Source organism: Camellia sinensis, chromosome 12, assembly GCF_055761805.1.
Source record: "Camellia sinensis isolate YWXY chromosome 12, ASM5576180v1, whole genome shotgun sequence".
Classification (NCBI taxonomy): Eukaryota; Viridiplantae; Streptophyta; class Magnoliopsida; order Ericales; family Theaceae; genus Camellia; species Camellia sinensis.
The window spans coordinates 121,993,341-122,010,567 of NC_138972.1; the positions used below are offsets into that span (position 1 = coordinate 121,993,341).

General features: G+C 35.0%; 1 pseudogene; it reads left to right on the top strand.

Moving 5' to 3' along the window:
* The first annotated feature begins 7,066 nt into the window (after positions 1-7,066).
* LOC145789121 (mannosyl-oligosaccharide glucosidase GCS1-like) overlaps positions 7,067-17,227 on the top strand; it is a 377,152-nt pseudogene continuing 366,991 nt past the window's right edge.

The following is a 17,227-nucleotide window of genomic DNA, read 5'->3' on the forward strand; positions in this document are numbered from 1 at the left end:
TTGGTAGTTCTATAATTAGGTAGAAAGCAAAAGAAAAGTTTATAATTATTTGGAAATCTTCTTTGCTGCAATACATTTGTATTCTATCAAAAAAATATTTCCAATTCAATATGAACTAATGTTTCAAGAAGTTAAATAAGGTGCTTAATGTTTTTGCAGATGCACTTTGATGATGCACATGGAACTTACTTGGATTTTGGAAATCACACGGAAAAGGTATGCTCCTTGCCCATTTATTATTCCTTTTAGATTATGGTACCACTATCCTATATTCAATTGAAAAAGTCTAGGATCACAAAACCGGATACAACTGATCGGTTTCTGTGTATGTAGAACTCGTATTCAACTTATACACAATAACTACAATTCACGAAATTATTATATGCAATTGAACCAGAATATAAAATGCTAAGAACTGTCTACATTGCCATAGTCTAAAAAAATGATTAATCCTTCCAGGTTCGTTTGATTTGGTGAGAAGTAATGGGAAACAACCATTATGCAAGTCGAAAGCTCGTCCGGGAAGTTTTAGAATAGCCAAGATTGAGGTTTGTTTCTTATATTGGCTATGTCTGCCTTTTCCCATTTGTGGCGAACATTATTCCACCTGTAAGTTGCATGAAGGATCTCATCACGAAGCAATGTTTTCTCAATCTATTTGTGCTTCTGTTCAGTGTTTCTTACCTCTACACTGTTGTAGTATGAAGCTCTGATTTAAAAAAAAAAAATCCCCTTTCCTTCCTTTGGGCTGTGTTTGGATCTTGGATTTAGGTGGAGATTTGTGTAGGGAAAGGAAATGAGAAGAGAAATGTGAATGGAATACAAGCTGATGTTATTTCACATTTCCATTCCTTTTCCCTCAGCAAATCACTGACCAAATCCATGATCCAAATACAGCCTTAAAGTTATTTTCAATTGGTGATTACATATCATTCGCATTTACAAATGTATATACAGGACTCATCGATCCTAGAACAACAGCTGAATCTCATTTCAAACCGGAGCATTTTATGGACTGATTATGGACTCCGTTCTCTTTCCAAATCAAGGTGACGGAAGTTTCTGAAGTAGTGCATCATTTATGAGCTCCTTTATCCATACATTTATTCTATTATATAAAACACACGATCAACTTGGTGTGAGCGCCTATGTCACATATTTTCTCATGCCCAAATTCCACCTATGTAACTGCCAAGTTTCTTATTTCAATTTTTTTTCTCCTCGATCTACATTTAAATTTCTTTTTTCATAAGATGGTGACAACTGTCTTCTATTTCTGCACACGCATTCACTTGTGTGCTTAACTTCTAGTGTATGCTGTTATTTGCATGATATCATGTTTATTCTAGAACTACTAAAGAAATTAATTTGTGAAACTCCTCTTGTATGCCAAAGCTCAATGTACATGAAATACAACACGGAGCATGATGCACCCTATTGGAGAGGCCTAATTTGGATGAACATCAACTACATGATTTTTTCCTCGCTTCACCATTACTCTAAAGGTACACAAATACAAACATAGATTTATCTATTGTAAATTAAAAATAAAAATAAAAAACTCTGATTTTCAATAAAATCTAAATGCGTGGCATTGACACGTGCAGAAAATGGACCGTATAGAGACAAAGCCAAGATTATCTATAATGACTTGAGGAGCAATTTGATTAGGTAAGTGGTATGACATTTTTAGTTCTTAATTAATGCCTCTGATCTAAACTCTTCAGTCAATTCTGATGAGTGTTGTTCATTTCTGTTATGGCAGAAATGTTGTGAAGAATTACCAGCAGACAGGGTATTTCTAGGAACAGTTTGATCAAAAGAAAGGTAAGGGGAAAGGTGCATGCGTATTTACTGGCTGGACATCGCTCGTGTTGCTGATCATGGCAGAAGCTTATAGTGAATGTTAGGAACTTGGGACTCAATTTTGTAATTTTCTAAGAAAATTATAAAGTCATTAGAGGATAAAGAAGACCACAAACAAATCAACCTGTTAGTTCTGTATAATCTCTCCAATTCAAGATATGCACTATACTTATTGTCGCAAGTTAATTTGAAAGGTAAGGTTTGAAGTTATTGGTTATGATATGTGGATGATGTTATTGAGAGTTTGTAATATCTTCCTCTCTCAAGCTGGTTTTACATTGATCATGGATGAAATCGACTGATATGCTGACCAGAATGGACCCCGTTAAAAATTATTGTTTAAGAATGACCCCAAAATCAAGCCAATATTTATGGCATTTATTTTTGCTTCTGAAACAATTTTCTTTTTGGATTTAACCATTTCCTGTTAGGCTCTACTGTTTCAGGGGAAAACGTTTTTAAATTTTTTCGTAAAAAATGCTTTCTTCTGTTTAGTTACAATCTTGAAACTAATACGTTAGTGGTGGTGTTAGTGATGATGGTGAGGTGGTCACAAGATGGTGGGGTGGTGGAAATAATGCATTTATGGCAATGGTGGCGGCAGCGGCAAGGTGGTGGGGGTGGTCAAATAGGTGGTGATGGTGATCATGGGATGGTAATAGTGTGGTTTAAAATTTGTCTAGAAAACATTTTTCACCATTCAAAAAGTTAAATATTTTTTACTCAAATAGGCTTAATTTTTCATTTTGTCATTCCAAACAACTACAAATGCAAAAAGAATGATTTCCAAAAACAATTTTCACCAAAACAAGGCCCTAGTATTAACAGGAAGTTTGGAGAGCTGAACCTCACGCTTGGATTTTGAGGATCGATTATGGATGGTCTCAGATGAAAATCAGATCCAATCAAGATTAGTCCAGTCTTTCTAATAGATGCATCATTTGTAATGAATTTAGCCATGTCTAGCAGGATTATACATGATCTCTCCCTCAACAATTAAAATGCAAACTAATGATTTCTAATCAATTGCAATTTGTGTAACACTTTTTTTAAAATACTTCACTAGCAAGTCAAATGCAAGGCGTCTTTACGCCAAAATCATCATTAGAAATTTGCAAAAATTGTTTCCATCATTCAAGATATCAGTCTTTAACTCCCATTTTCTGTCATCTCCTTGTCCTCAGCCATTATGATCTCCGTGTCCCTGATATCCGGCTTCAACACATTACCTAGCCTCGCAATGGCTTCTGTCTACTGTTGTAAAACCTGCATCATAAAATACTATCATTTATCAGACCATCACACATTTAATGAACACAGATTACAACCATACGTTTCATTCTAGACATATCCACACTTATTAACTAACATTACAGAAAAAAGAATGAAAAACTCATAATGGCCAGATCTACCTCTTCCAGCCTCAAGAATAGTATTTCAAATATTGGCACTCACCTCCTGCATATTAGCAAGGCTCTGATCATGTATTTTGGTTGATCCCAGAAGATAAATGGAACCACCACCACCACCACCACCACCATTTTCCTGAACACGAGCCATAGTAAGTAGATTTTGGACCCTCCTAGAAAGCTCTGCTCCAGATCCTTTCAATTGTATAGGTATGTGCTAATCAAGATAATGCTTTTTCACAGGCCAACAAGAATAAGATGTATGAAACAAGAAATACGAGGAAAACCAACCTGCCTAGTTATTGTAGCCAACTTCTCAGTCAATTTAGCTTCACCTTTTATTAAAGCACTTTGCAACCTTTACCCTCCAATGCCTCTACTATTCTCATGACCTTTTGACACCCCCACATACAAACGAATATATAAGAAAAACAAGTACACTGTGCTACATGCATTGATTTTTCACATGAATGATCAAGAACGCAAAGCAGACAAAGGTATGCGTTGCCGGGCAGATCTTGTAGAAATCAAGCATAGGTAAAGACTTGAACCCTTGCACCTTACTAGGAGCTTTAGGGTTGAAGTCTTGCCACTGGCAAGATTGCCCCCTCCAAAAAGTTATGGTCTCCAATGTACCGGAGAGAGAGAGAGAGAGAGAGAGAGAGAGAGAGAGAGAGAGAGAGAGAGAGATTACGCAAATTAGACAAAATCGTTCAAGCAGACTGCCAAAATGATTCACAACCATGTTGCTTAACCACTTGGAGTACAGAAGACAACGACAATTGACCCGGCCATGCAGACACGCCCTTACTACTTGTACAACGAATTTTCGAACCTTCATCTCTGTTCTCAAAGTAAAATAAATAATAAAGCCAAAAGAAGTCCTACCCTTAAGAGGCGCCTTTGAAGACCTTGCTTTTTCTGTCTCATTCTTTCTATCCAAGGAAGAGTATCAGCTTGAAAGTGCCTTTGAAGCTGCAATCACATATATGAAATTGAGTATTATAAATCCATGATATGCACCCAAAATGCGGGCAAACTAAGGGTGCGCACACAGAAAAAAAGAGAGTACCAATTTCACATTGCTTTAAGTCATTCGTAATCTCTCAGCATCAGAGAGTATAACTTCATCTTGAAGCTGTATTAACCAAAACATTATAATGTAAAACAATTGAAGTACAAGAAAGCGGTAACAACAATACAATAGCCAAAAGAGCATCCACTCAGTGCTGAATGCATTAAATAGATAAGCATCCCCAAAACTAAAACTACATCATGATAAAAACACATATCATTATGAATATCACATCCTCACATCATCTATATCATTATTCAACTTTAAAGAAGAAACAGAATCCTGTAGTAGAACGACGATCAGTAGGGTCCCCTGCCCAATCAGCATTAGAAAATGCATGTAATTGTAGGAAAGAGTGAGCGGAATAGTGAAGACCATGAAACATAGTGCCTTTGAGATATCGTAAAATGCAAACCAGAGCATCATAGTGCGGAGAGCAAGGAGCAACCATGAACTGACTAACAATATGAACAGCATAAGCAATGTCTGGACGAGTAACCGTGAGATAGACAAGATTGCCAACTAGTTGACGATATAAAGTAGCATTAGACAACAGGTGACCATCAAGAAGTGTGAGACGAGTCTGAAGATCCACGGGAGTAGAGGCAGTCTTGAAATCGGTAAGACTAGCACGAGCCAAGAGATCAGAAGTATACTTGGCTTAGGAGAGAAAGTAACTAGACGGATCATGAGAGATTTCCAAGCTGAGAAAATAGCTGAGAAGACCCAAATCCTTCATCTCAAACTGGCGACTGAAAAACTGTTTGAGACTATAGATACCCACTGTGTCATCACCAGTGATGATCATATCATCCACATAGAGAAGAAGAAGAATAGTGCCACGTTCTGTCTTACGAATAAAAATGGTAGAATCATAGACACTGGAGGAGAATCCAAAATCATGAATGTTGGAGCTAAACTTGGCGAACCTTAGCTCCACCAAGCACGAGGAGCTTGTTTATACAAAAGTGTATAGGGAAAGAAAGTTGAGTAGGTTGTACGGTTGCCCTGCTGGGGCAGCGTGTCTTACATAGCAAATTATTGCCTACTTCGAGGTAAAGTGTTTGGACAGTGATGGTCGGTCTGTGGGGGCCACCATAGGTCTCATTTTAATAATCTGAACCGTTCAATATGTACAACTCATCAAGTATTATACGCCTGCAAAAAATCACGTTGATCGGATATCGATAGCTATGTGATCGGATTAGTTATTTTTCAACAGTTAACTATCATACCATCCGTTTTGTTTATACAAAGCTGATTTGATCATATAGTTAACAACATCCGATCAACGTGATTTTTTACAGACATATAGTACTCAATGAGTTCTACATATTTAACGCTTCGGATTATCAAAACGGAACCCTTAGTGGGCCACCAATGACCCAACATTACCATCAAACTTTGTGGCTTTACATATGTAAAATTTTTTTTTGGCCCAAAAAGTGTATGACCTGCCTTTCTGCTGGGGCAGTACGGCTGACAGTGTAATTCAAACTTTTGTATTACAAAAATGTATAAAATATTTTTTTAATATTTTTTATTTGTGAATTGTAATAACTTTTTTGCTTTTTGTGTAACTTTTTGACTTTTTTGATTTTTTGGGACTTGCCAAACCTGGCTTTAATTGTGACAATTAATCTTTTATACTTGATAGTTGTGATGTCATTTTTCTATTTATCTACTGTTAATGAAGCTAACACAAATTTAAAATGGTGATATCAAAGTGAAATTTTGGTACAGATGCAAGAAATTTTGATGAAAATATAAAGGTGCTAATACCCATGGCTCATATAATAAGTTTTGTCAACTTGTTAAGGTCATATGTACAACGAAAATGTGACATTAATTGCAACTTGATTTAAACCATAAAAGATTAATTATTAAAAGTGACAGAGGCAAAAGAAATTTTGGTAGAACAAGTGATAAGTGAAATTTAACTCAACACGTTTGCTTACATGGAAAAATAACAATAATATTTTTCTTTTTTCTTTCTTTCCTTATAAATTTTCAATGCCATGAAAAGTATCCTTTGGTAGAATTTTAATTACTAGTATGGCCGTTAAATAAATCAAGTTAAAAACTCATCATTTGAGATTAATTTATTATGTAAATAAGTCAAACATAAATATAATTTTAAACTTGTTAAGTTCTACTACTTGACTTTTGAGAAGTAGGAAAAAAGCTAACAAAGCTATTTATTGGATTTTTTTAAAGAAAACGTACAAAAAAGTAGAGGTGATATAACCCCAATAAACCAATATGATGTTTTTTTTTCTATGTTCCCAAAATAAAGTTATTTAAACTCGACTTGTGTACAACTTGTTAAAAACTCATTCAAAATCAATTCATTATATAAAAAAATCAAATTTAAATATAATTTTAAACTCGTTAAATTATCAAATCAAAATTAAATAACCTAGTAGTTGGTTCATTTTCGACCCTAATTACTAGTTTTAGAAATATTGATTATTGCTTGTCCTCCGTTTTTTTCCATGTTTGCCTGGGCCAGTTGGACAGCAAAGTTTGTCAAATTGGGCTTCAATTACACAATGGGCCTCAAAGTGGGCCAATATTTGCTAATTGAGCGTCTTACTAATTGGGCCTAAACTTGGGCCAGACAAGGGTCCATACTCGCCCAGCCGAAGTCCACGGCCGATTTCCATCTTCTTCTCTCTCTCTCTCTACTCTCTCTCCTCAGTGCTCACTGATCTGAAAATGGCTGGAAGTGGGCGACGAAGTGCGAGAAGCAGAATCAAATATAGACGCCGACGAAGATCGAACCCCTCTCCGCAATCCCAAACTCCGAAAGCACAGAAGCAGAGACCACAGTCTCATTCGCCTCTTAAATGTTGATCTCAAAGTTCTTCTAGGGTTTGCGATCATCGCGTTCTTGATTGTCCTTTTCATTATTCATCGACTTATAATTGCCGTTGAACATCCTCAGAAACTCAGGGTCGTGACCCCATTCCCTGCCCCAAAGATCATGGATCTTCCTCAGGTGAAACTTTCATCTACAATTTGAATGAACTCATATAATATATATGTGTGTGTATGATGTTGTGTGTGTTACTGAGATTTGGATGAATCAATTGTTGTAGTTTAAAGGTGATCACAAGGAGAGCTTGTATTGGGGAACTTATCGCCCTAACGTTTATCTTGGAATTCGTGCGAGGTATTCCACTGCCTTTTGTCAAATTTTATCTGCACTTTTTTTAGTTTGTATATATATATATATATATGTATGTATATGTATATTATAGAATCTATAAACTGTTGCTTTCATTGTTTCTAAAAAATGTAGTTTTTTCTAGTGGGAAAGTTGATTTTTTTTAGATTTTTTAGTTGCTTTTTTAGCCGAAAACAAATGGGCTTTAGCCCCAAAAAAAAAAAAAAAAAACAGCTTATTTTGCCAGAGCCAAATGGGGACTAGCTAATCATCCTATCAAGTGGTGAATTTAAGAACAAAGTTTATGATGTTTGCCTCCAGTTTAAGACTTATGTTTACTACAGCAATACAAAGAAGAGGCAGAGAGAGAGGGGAAAATAAAATTCCGTTTTTATGACTGTAAAATGATTTATGAACATAATTTTCATATAAAAATTAATTCAGAATTGTGTAGCAGGGTCGCTTTCAAAATTATGAGTCAAAACAATAGGTGTTTTGATTTGAAATAAAAGGAGCCGAGGATGACTGGTGTTATATTATATGTGATATTTATATATTGTGTTTGAGCATTGTTTCTTCGATCCCAAGAGGTTCCATGAATTCACTGTGAAGTTTGTTAACCCTTTCAATTTTATCCATTGTGGTAAAGATGGTTGTAATTAACAGTTATTTATCAAAAAATAAATAAAATTAACAGTTGTAGTTGTCAGGACTCCACAGTCTCTGGTTGCTGGATTGATGTGGCTTGGTTTAAAGGATGGAAGATATTTCATGCGACATGTCTGCCAAGATTCAGATGAATTGAAGACATACGGTTGGACGTGTCACAATGGACGGGATTATGGACGTCAAATGCTAGTTGACCAAGATATGACCTTGATGACAAGTTTTTTGAAATCCAAAGAAGATGGCAGTGGCTATGGAGGGGACTGGGCAGTTCGAATTGATGTGCAAAGTGAGAAGTAAATATCTTTCCCACCAATCTTACATTTGTCTTATCAAATACCTCTAATAAGCATGTTTTGTTTAGTGGATATAGCCCCAAAACCGGAGATTTTCTACAAGACAACCTATAAGAAAATAGCATGTGAATCTGAGGTGGAAATTATTGGTTTGCATAAGAAGAAATGTGCGTTAGCCTTGATTAACATCCATATACCCGTCATTGACCATTTTACGGCAATTGCATACATTTTTTCCTATGTTATGGTTTTTATTTGTTTGAAATTTTGCACAGTAAAGATGCTGGGAATTATTGGTTTGCATTTTTAGCAGTTTAGGCATTAATTATGGGACCTTGTAAGAATACACTCATCAGTACTAACGATTGGGTTGTGTATTTGTGTTGCCAATACATTTACCCATTGTTATAGTAGTAGTTTTATATTGTGGGTGCTTTGTAACAGTACTTCTATATTGTCGAAAGCAAACTTGTACTGAATGAATACTTCTCATGGGTTAAATGTGTGTTTGGAAATTTATCAAATAAATGTATATTTTTGGGGGGAAATTTTAAAGGGTCTATATTTAGGAATTACACATCATGTCATCAGCTAACAATTGATTTTTGTAAATTAAATAGAATTTTAAGACTAAAGACGAAAACAAAGGATCATAAAAAAAGTTTAGTTTTGTTGAATTTTAATTGCAAACAATTTATTGAAACCCCCGAAAGAAATGAATGAATTAAATTTAATTAATGACAGCATTGATACAAACAATGATAGGATGAAGATTAGAATGTGTTCTTATCTTAGAAGTCTTAATTTTGAGAAAAATATTTATTTGTTAATGAATTCAGCAATATATAAGGATGTGGCTATTCTTAAGTTCAAAACCTATGTGCTTGCCACGTGCTTCACACTTTGAAGTATAGCCTAGGAAGCTCTCTTTAGATCTGTGCCTCATGTCATGGTTTTCAAATATGACTAAAGAAACTTGCTCGCTTCTTGGACTATGGCAGTGAGGTTCTCTTTTTTCTTTTTCTTTTTTTCAAATTCGACTTTGTATACTATGTAAGAATTGGTAAATTACATTTATGTTTTCTTACTTGGCATAATTTATAGTTTTCACGTTTTTGTTTCATATCATGAATTCTTGAATATTTTCTATTCTTAAATTGGGAGTTGCTAGAAGTAGGATGGTATTACTGGCTTATGTTTCGTTCATTTGTTTTGATTTTTATCAGATCCAAGCTTAGTGAGGAGATGCAAACTGTGCACCTTTTCTTCTATCTTGCGGATGAAGATGGGAACGCTTTGAGTTTGTGTAGGGAGACCCTGAACATTCGTGAGAATTCTCTCCTGGCTTTTGGATCACGAACAGATGTTGGCAGTTGAAATCTAAATTTAGAATCAATGGTATGTTGTCAGATAGATGCACGGGAACCTTTATTGTGAAAGAGGAAATAATTACTCATGCATGCTTGTGCTCCTCCATGTTTATGTATTTTGTGGCCCCAACAATATTTTTAATTCAACTTTAATCTCAAACCAATTTCTTGCAGGATGATTTGAAAGTCCATTATTCTGGGGGTTCAGGACATCTCACATTCACAATTTATCAGACCTTGTCCAGCAAAATCTTGGAGCCCAAGTAAGATTTAATGTTTTTTGTTGTTTGCTGTGTTTTCTGCATGCTAAATCATGTTGATTTCTGCTATTGGTAAAACATTCATTTGCTTCCATTTCACAGTGTCATAATCGTACTAGTGTTTCATGTTTCAGTTTTCAGCAGTGGTTCCTTCACTTATGCTGTGTGTGTGTGCGTGCGCTTGCTTGCTTGCTCACTCACACTCTTGTATGTGTTGTTAGGTGAGGAAGTTTGGTCGTTTGCAACTCTCAGAAACTACCGATGATTCTTCAAACATTTTAGTATTTCAGGTAGGCAGTCAGGGAGGTAACAGGTTACACGTGTCCACAGATTATGATTGACATTCTCAGGTTTCCATATCTCTTCTACCCCCATATGTTTTTCTGTTTTTTATGCAGATCTTGGGTAGGATTTCTTTCAGAACAGATGTAGCTTTTATATCTGGAACTGGCGTAAAAGATTCAAGAGTTAAAGAACGTCTCAGCAGCCTTACAGGTATCTTCTGTCAAGTTCAGTGCATGTTTCCTTTATCTTGATTGTGAACATTGTGTTTATAAGATTACAAGTGTCTCATTCTTTATGAAACTTCCTTATAAGCAATACTGGTATAACTTATCAGAAGCACAAGGAAATAGGCTGCTTGTTGGTATTGCCAAACAAGAAAGACTGCAGAATTAGATTTGAGGTAAATAACCTCTTTTCAAGAGGCAACCAAAAATATTTAGCAATATGCTAGGAAGTCATGAAATCTAGAGGGTTGCATATAGGATTACATGAAAACCCTCACTTACTTTTTTTAATTAACTTGGTGGACAAGTTCAGTGAGGAAGGAAAAAGATCAGCTTAATAGATAAAGGAGAGTAAGCGGGCATGCTGATTAAGAGAGAGAGAGAGAGAGAGAGAGGGGGGGGGGAGACAACTTTGGGAATGATTGTTGTCTAAAAGACCCAGAATAAAAACTTCAAAGAATTGTTATAGAGATGGGATTCAGGTCAATTCATAACGTTCATTAATTTGATTTAGCAGAGGAAATGAAGAGTGAAGTTGTTAACGCTGTTAAAAGAAGTAAGTGGTGTAGTGCAGTCATTCTCACAGGAGGGTGTGGAGATAAGATGGGTGCGCTGTGATCAAGATTTTAAGTCAATAGGCAATGTGATGATGTCAATGTCATTGACAAGAACTCAGCATAATGGTACCATTTTCCTGACCATGTATCCCAGTCCTCTGACCAAATTTCCCAGTCCTCCGACCAAATTTCCCTGTTTATTTTAAATTTAAATATTTTTTGAATTTTTCGCTCTTTGGGGAATTGAAATATCTTCTGAATGTAGGATCATATTCCTTTTGCATAAACAAGTTGAACCCCCCCTCCCGAAATTATAGTTCTTTTTTTGGTGTGCAATATTACAATCCTTTTTGTATGGACACGTTGACTTATACCCCAATTTCTTGTAATTTTTTTGTTTACTTTCAATAGCACAAGCTATTTATTTCAGCTTTGTAAGTTGTGATAATTTTGCTTCATACTTTTGGGTACCTTACTGACTAGTCAACTAGATGAGAAGGAAAAAGAATTTGATGACAAATTCAAAAAATGCTTTAATTTGGCTGATGAGGTATCCATTCATATGAAATCCTTATATTTGTGTCATTTATTTTTTGAAATCAAATAACTGTATGCAGAATTTTTAGGATCATGGCATGTCTTTGATAGTTTTGTTGCAAGTAACATGTCACTATAAGCCTAGTCACATTGGTGACTGCAGGAAAATTATACAATTCTTAAGATACAGTTTTTATTATTATTATTGTTATTCTTATTATTATTATTTGGATGGTCTCATTGTGTTTAAACTTAAAATTATGAATATGTTGATAAAAGTTATTCAGCCAGTTCATAGGCTTAAGGAGACTTTTTCAGCTCTCAGGCCTCGTTTGGGAACAGGCTAATTTAGTAACTTTTTGGCTATTTGGCTAAAAAGGTAGGTAAAAAAAACTTGTATGTTTGGGATGACTTTTTGGCTAATTACGAAAAGATGTGCAAAAAGTAGAGCGAAAAGAGAATCTTTGACTTTTTGGTATGGGTTGTTGGCTTTTTGGCTAATTTAATAACTTTTTGGCTAATTGGCTAAAATAGCCTCTTGCCAAACGAGGCCTCAGTTTGAAAAGAACAATGCTTGTCTCCCTTTTTTTTCGAGGCTTAGGGAGAGCTTGACCAATTCTTAAATTTTGTGATCAAGATTTTAAGGAAAATTATACAATTCCTATGATCTCTTTTCTTGACCAACTCTTAAATTTTGTAGAGCTTTTTGATACACATGAAGATGTATAGGGTTTTTTTTTCTTCTCCTCTTTTGTATACGGATGGCATTCCCTTGATGCCTTTTTTAAATGAATCTTACTTAACTTATCAAAATAAAATGTCAAGCAGTTCAAATAATCCCGGTGGCCATTTCATTTTATAGTTGTATTCAATTGTACAAAATCTATATTTTGCATAAAATGAAATGTTATGATATTATGATATGTTGTTTTCAGCTTGATTCTGAGTCCATCTCCACTGGTAAGGCTGCAGTTGCGAGTTTGTTGGGTGGAATTGGCTACTTTTATGGCCAATAAAAAATCTCAGTCCCAAGTAACTCGAATGTAAGTTTCACAGATCTGTATGTGATCGTCTTAATCATATCAAATCAATTATGTCTTCATCAATTCCATTTGAAACACACTATCTCCATCTAATATGATTAACTGTGTTTTGAGGGAGAGAGAGGAAGAGAGGTGGTTTGAGTTTACAAAAGTTATTAGGATACATGGGATGGGTTTACAGGTTAGCTGTAAAAGGTTTATTTGATTTAGCTTGATTGTCTGCATGATTTAATTAGGGGCCAAGTCATTGCTAATTAGAGTGGCCTGTAGGTTAAGTAACTTTAGGCCCAACAGACTTCTGAATTTCTGCTGCAATAAAGTATTCGGAAGGCCTTTTTTGGAGAACAAAATTTTAGATATGATGTTGTCTTTTGACCATCTGTTTTTTTATTTCTAGGTCTTGTTTTATATCCCCACGGCTTATAAAGTCCAGCTTATGTTGATATAATAATAATAATAATAATAATAATAATAATAATAATAATAATAATAATAATAATAATAATAATAATCTGATTTATAACAAAGATCAGATTTTACTAGATTTCAGGTTGATCCTAGTTTTTTTAGGATCCTTCTGAACCTCTAGCTACTGGATTCTTTTCCAGCCTACATCAAATCTCTGTCTGGAATGTTTGTCATGTAAATAAGAAATTTGATGTAGAGCAGTTTTCAATTTGAAATTTGCAAATAATGTTATGGAAAGGGAAACATTGAAATTTTAAATAAAAAAAAACGGCACTTTATTTTGAAAAAAATAGAAGTTGAAATTTGATGACGCACTTTTGAAAATAAATTGGGACACATTTCGGGAAACAATAAGTAATGGAAAGACAATTGTTTAAATTTGATCACTTTGGTAGGAATCCTTTAAATTTGTCAGAATTCCCTTGGTCAGGCAACTATCACCCAATGGGTGATGACGATGACTTCGAGATCCAATGGTAAGTGTTAAACAAAATTGACTGGTTCCATTCACCTATCGTCGGGTTTGTTGCATAGTATCCCGGACACTATTCGTCGGTTATTTTATGTCAATAAGGCAAGCATGAGGCTATGCTACTAGTACTGTTTGATCATTATGAAAAGTTTTTGATCAAACAGAAATCCTTAGGTTATTGACTTTAGAGGGAATTTGATTTTATGGAAAAGTGTTGATGAGGAGGTGATGACTGTGTCCTTCACTTTGAAGTGAAATTTTGAATTTCCTTAGAAGACATTGACTATAAGGTGACTGTTTGATTGATTTCTTGGAATAAGATCTAAAATTCTTTGGAAATTTTTTGAAAATAAAATTTGAATAGAGTTATGAAATTATGGAAAGTTCTTTTCATCCGGTAAAAACCTTTGGGCCGCTGACTTTGAGGGAAACTTAATTTTGTGGAGAAATGTTAGACAAGGAAGTAATGACTGAGTCTATCATTTCGAATAAAATTTTGGTTCCTGTATAAGATATTTGGCTAAAGGACGATCGTTTGGTTGGTTTCTTGGAATAAAATCCGAACTCTTTTTAAACTTTCGAAAAAAAAAGAGGAAAGGAAAACATTGAAATTTTAAAGAAAAAATAAAAACGGCACTTTATTTTGAAAAAATATGTTTAAAAAAATAGAAGTTGAAATTTGATGACGCACTTTTGAAAATAAATTGGGGGCACATTTCAGGAAACAATATGTAATGGAAAAGAATATTTTAGATTGATCATTCTGGTAGGAATCGTTTAAATTCGTCAAAATTCCCTTGGTCGGGCAACTATCACCCACTGGGTGATTACGATGACTTCGGGATTCAATGGTAATTGTTAAACAAAATTGACTGGTTGCATTCACCTATCCTCGGGTTTGTTGTATAGTATCTCGGACACTGTTCGTGGGTTATGTTATGTCAATAAGGCAAGCAGGAGGCTCTGCTACTAGTACTGTTTGATCATTCCCTCGTGGAAGGAGTGGTATATTGATTGTAACAACTGTTGTGCCCTTTCTTGACCAAACTTACCTCTCCTTCTGCATGCAGAGAGCATTAGCAGCTTCCAAACTAGGGCAGGATACCATCCTTTCCAGGATTGTATTATTACCTCTTTGAATGATTTAGTGAATCTTAGGTCTGACTTCTAAATTAGGAGAGGGCAACCCTACCCCCCAAATAGGCATGAATGCAAATTATGTGCTTATGCGATGTTTTGGAAACGATTTGATTTTATTTCATTTGATTCCAGCGATCTAACAACGAGAAAGACAGTGATTTCATTCCCAAAGTCTGGGGAGTCTGACGTGCCAGTGATTTGATTCTGTGGCAATCCGAGTTATTTGGGGGCAATGATGCAGTTACAAAGATTTGGGGGTTCAATTTAGGCAGTGATTCATATTTTGATCATGATTTGAGTAATCAGTAGTAAATTAGGGGAGTGGTTTCCCAGTTTTAAAGAATTTGAGTTTGAATTTGGGTTCTTACCTTAGTGATCAAAGAAGGGGAAAAAGAAAGGAATGATTGCCTTTTTAAAATTTAAATCCCCGAGAAAACATGTTGTTAAAGAATAACTTCTAAAAAAAAAAGTAACTTTCCAACTTAAGTAGAGCCTCGGAGATTATGGAAGGTGTTTGATCGAATAAGAATCTTTAAGTCATTGACTTTAGGGGGAATTTCGACTTTTATGAAAAATGGTAGAGAAGGAAGTGGTGATCAAATCTTCAATTCTGAATAAAATTCGAAATCCCTTAGAAAGACATTTGACTAAGGAGACAATTGTTTGATTAGATACTTGGAATAAGATCGAGAGCTCCTTGGGAGGAAAGAATTGTGAAAGAAAACCCGAGTAGAATTTTAGAAATTATGGAAAGTTTTTGATCAGACAGAAATCCTTAGGTTATTGACTTTAGAGGGAATTTGATTTTATGGAAAAGTGTTGATGAGGAGGTGATGACCGAGTCTTTCACTTTGAAGTGAAATTTTGAATTTCCTTAGAAGACATTTGACTATAAGGTGACTGGTTGATTGATTTCTTGGAATAAGATCTAAAATTCTTTGGAAATTTTTTGAAAATAAAATTTGAATAGAGTTATGAAATTATGGAAAGTTCTTTTCATCCGGTAAAAACCTTTGGGCCGCTGACTTTGAGGGAAACTTAATTTTGTGGAGAAATGTTTGACAAGGAAGTAATGACCGAGTCTCTCATTTCGAATAAAATTTTGGTTCCTGTACAAGATATTTGGCTAAAGGACGATCGTTTTGTTGATTCCTTGGAATAAAATCCGAACTCCTCAAAACTTTCGGAAAAAAAAAAGGAAAGGGAAACGTTGAAATTTTAAAGAAAAAAAAAACGGCACTTTATTTTGAAAAAATACGTTTAAAAAAATAGAATTTGAAATTTGATGACGCACTTTTGAAAATAAATTGGGGCACATTTTTGGAAACAATAAGTAATGGAAAAGAATATTTTAGATTGATCATTCTGGTAGGAATCGTTTAAATTCGTCAGAATTCCCTTGGTCGGGCAACTATCACCCAATGGGTGATGACGATGACTTCGAGATCCAATAGTACTTGTCGAACAAAATTGACTGGTTCCATTCACCTATCCTCGGGTTTGTTGCATAGTATCCCGGACACTATTCGTCGGTTATGTTATGTCAATAAGGCATGCATGAGGCTATGCTACTAGTACCGTTTGATCATTCCCTTGTGGAAGGAGTGGTATATTGATTGTAACAACTGTCCTGCCCTTTCTTGACCAAACTTACCCCTTCTTCTGCATGGAGAGAGCATTAGCAGCTTCCAAACTAGGGAATGATACCCTCCTTTCCAGGATTGTATTATTGCCTCTTTGAATGATTTAGTGAATCTTAAGTCTGACTTCTAAATTAGGACAGGGCAACCCTACCCCCCAAGTAGGCATGAATACAAATTATGTGCTTATGTGATATTTTGGAAACGATTTGATTTGATTTGATTTGATTCCAGCGATCTAACAACGAGAAAGACAGTGATTTCATTCCCAAAGTCTGGGGAGTCTGACGTGGCAGTGATTTGATTCTGTGGCAATCCGAGTTATTTGGGGGCAATGATGCAGTTACAAAGATTTGGGGGTTCAATTTTGGCAGTGATTCATATTTTGATCATTATTTGTGTAATCAGTCGTAAAATAGGGGAGTGGTTTCCCAGTTTTAAAGAATTTGATTTTGAATTTGGGTTCTTACCTTAGTGATCAAAGAAGAAGGGGAAAAAGAAAAGAATGATTGCCTTTTTAAAATTTAATTTCCCGATAAAACATGTTGTTAAAGAATAACTTCTAAAACAAAAAAGTAACTTACCAACTTAAGTAGAGCCTCGGAGATTATGGAAGGTGTTTGATCGAATAAGAATCTTTAAGTCATTGACTTTAGGGGGAATTTCGACTTTTACGAAAAATGGTAGATAAGGAAGTGGTGACCAAATCTTCAATTCTGAATAAAATTCGAAATCCCTTAGAAAGACATT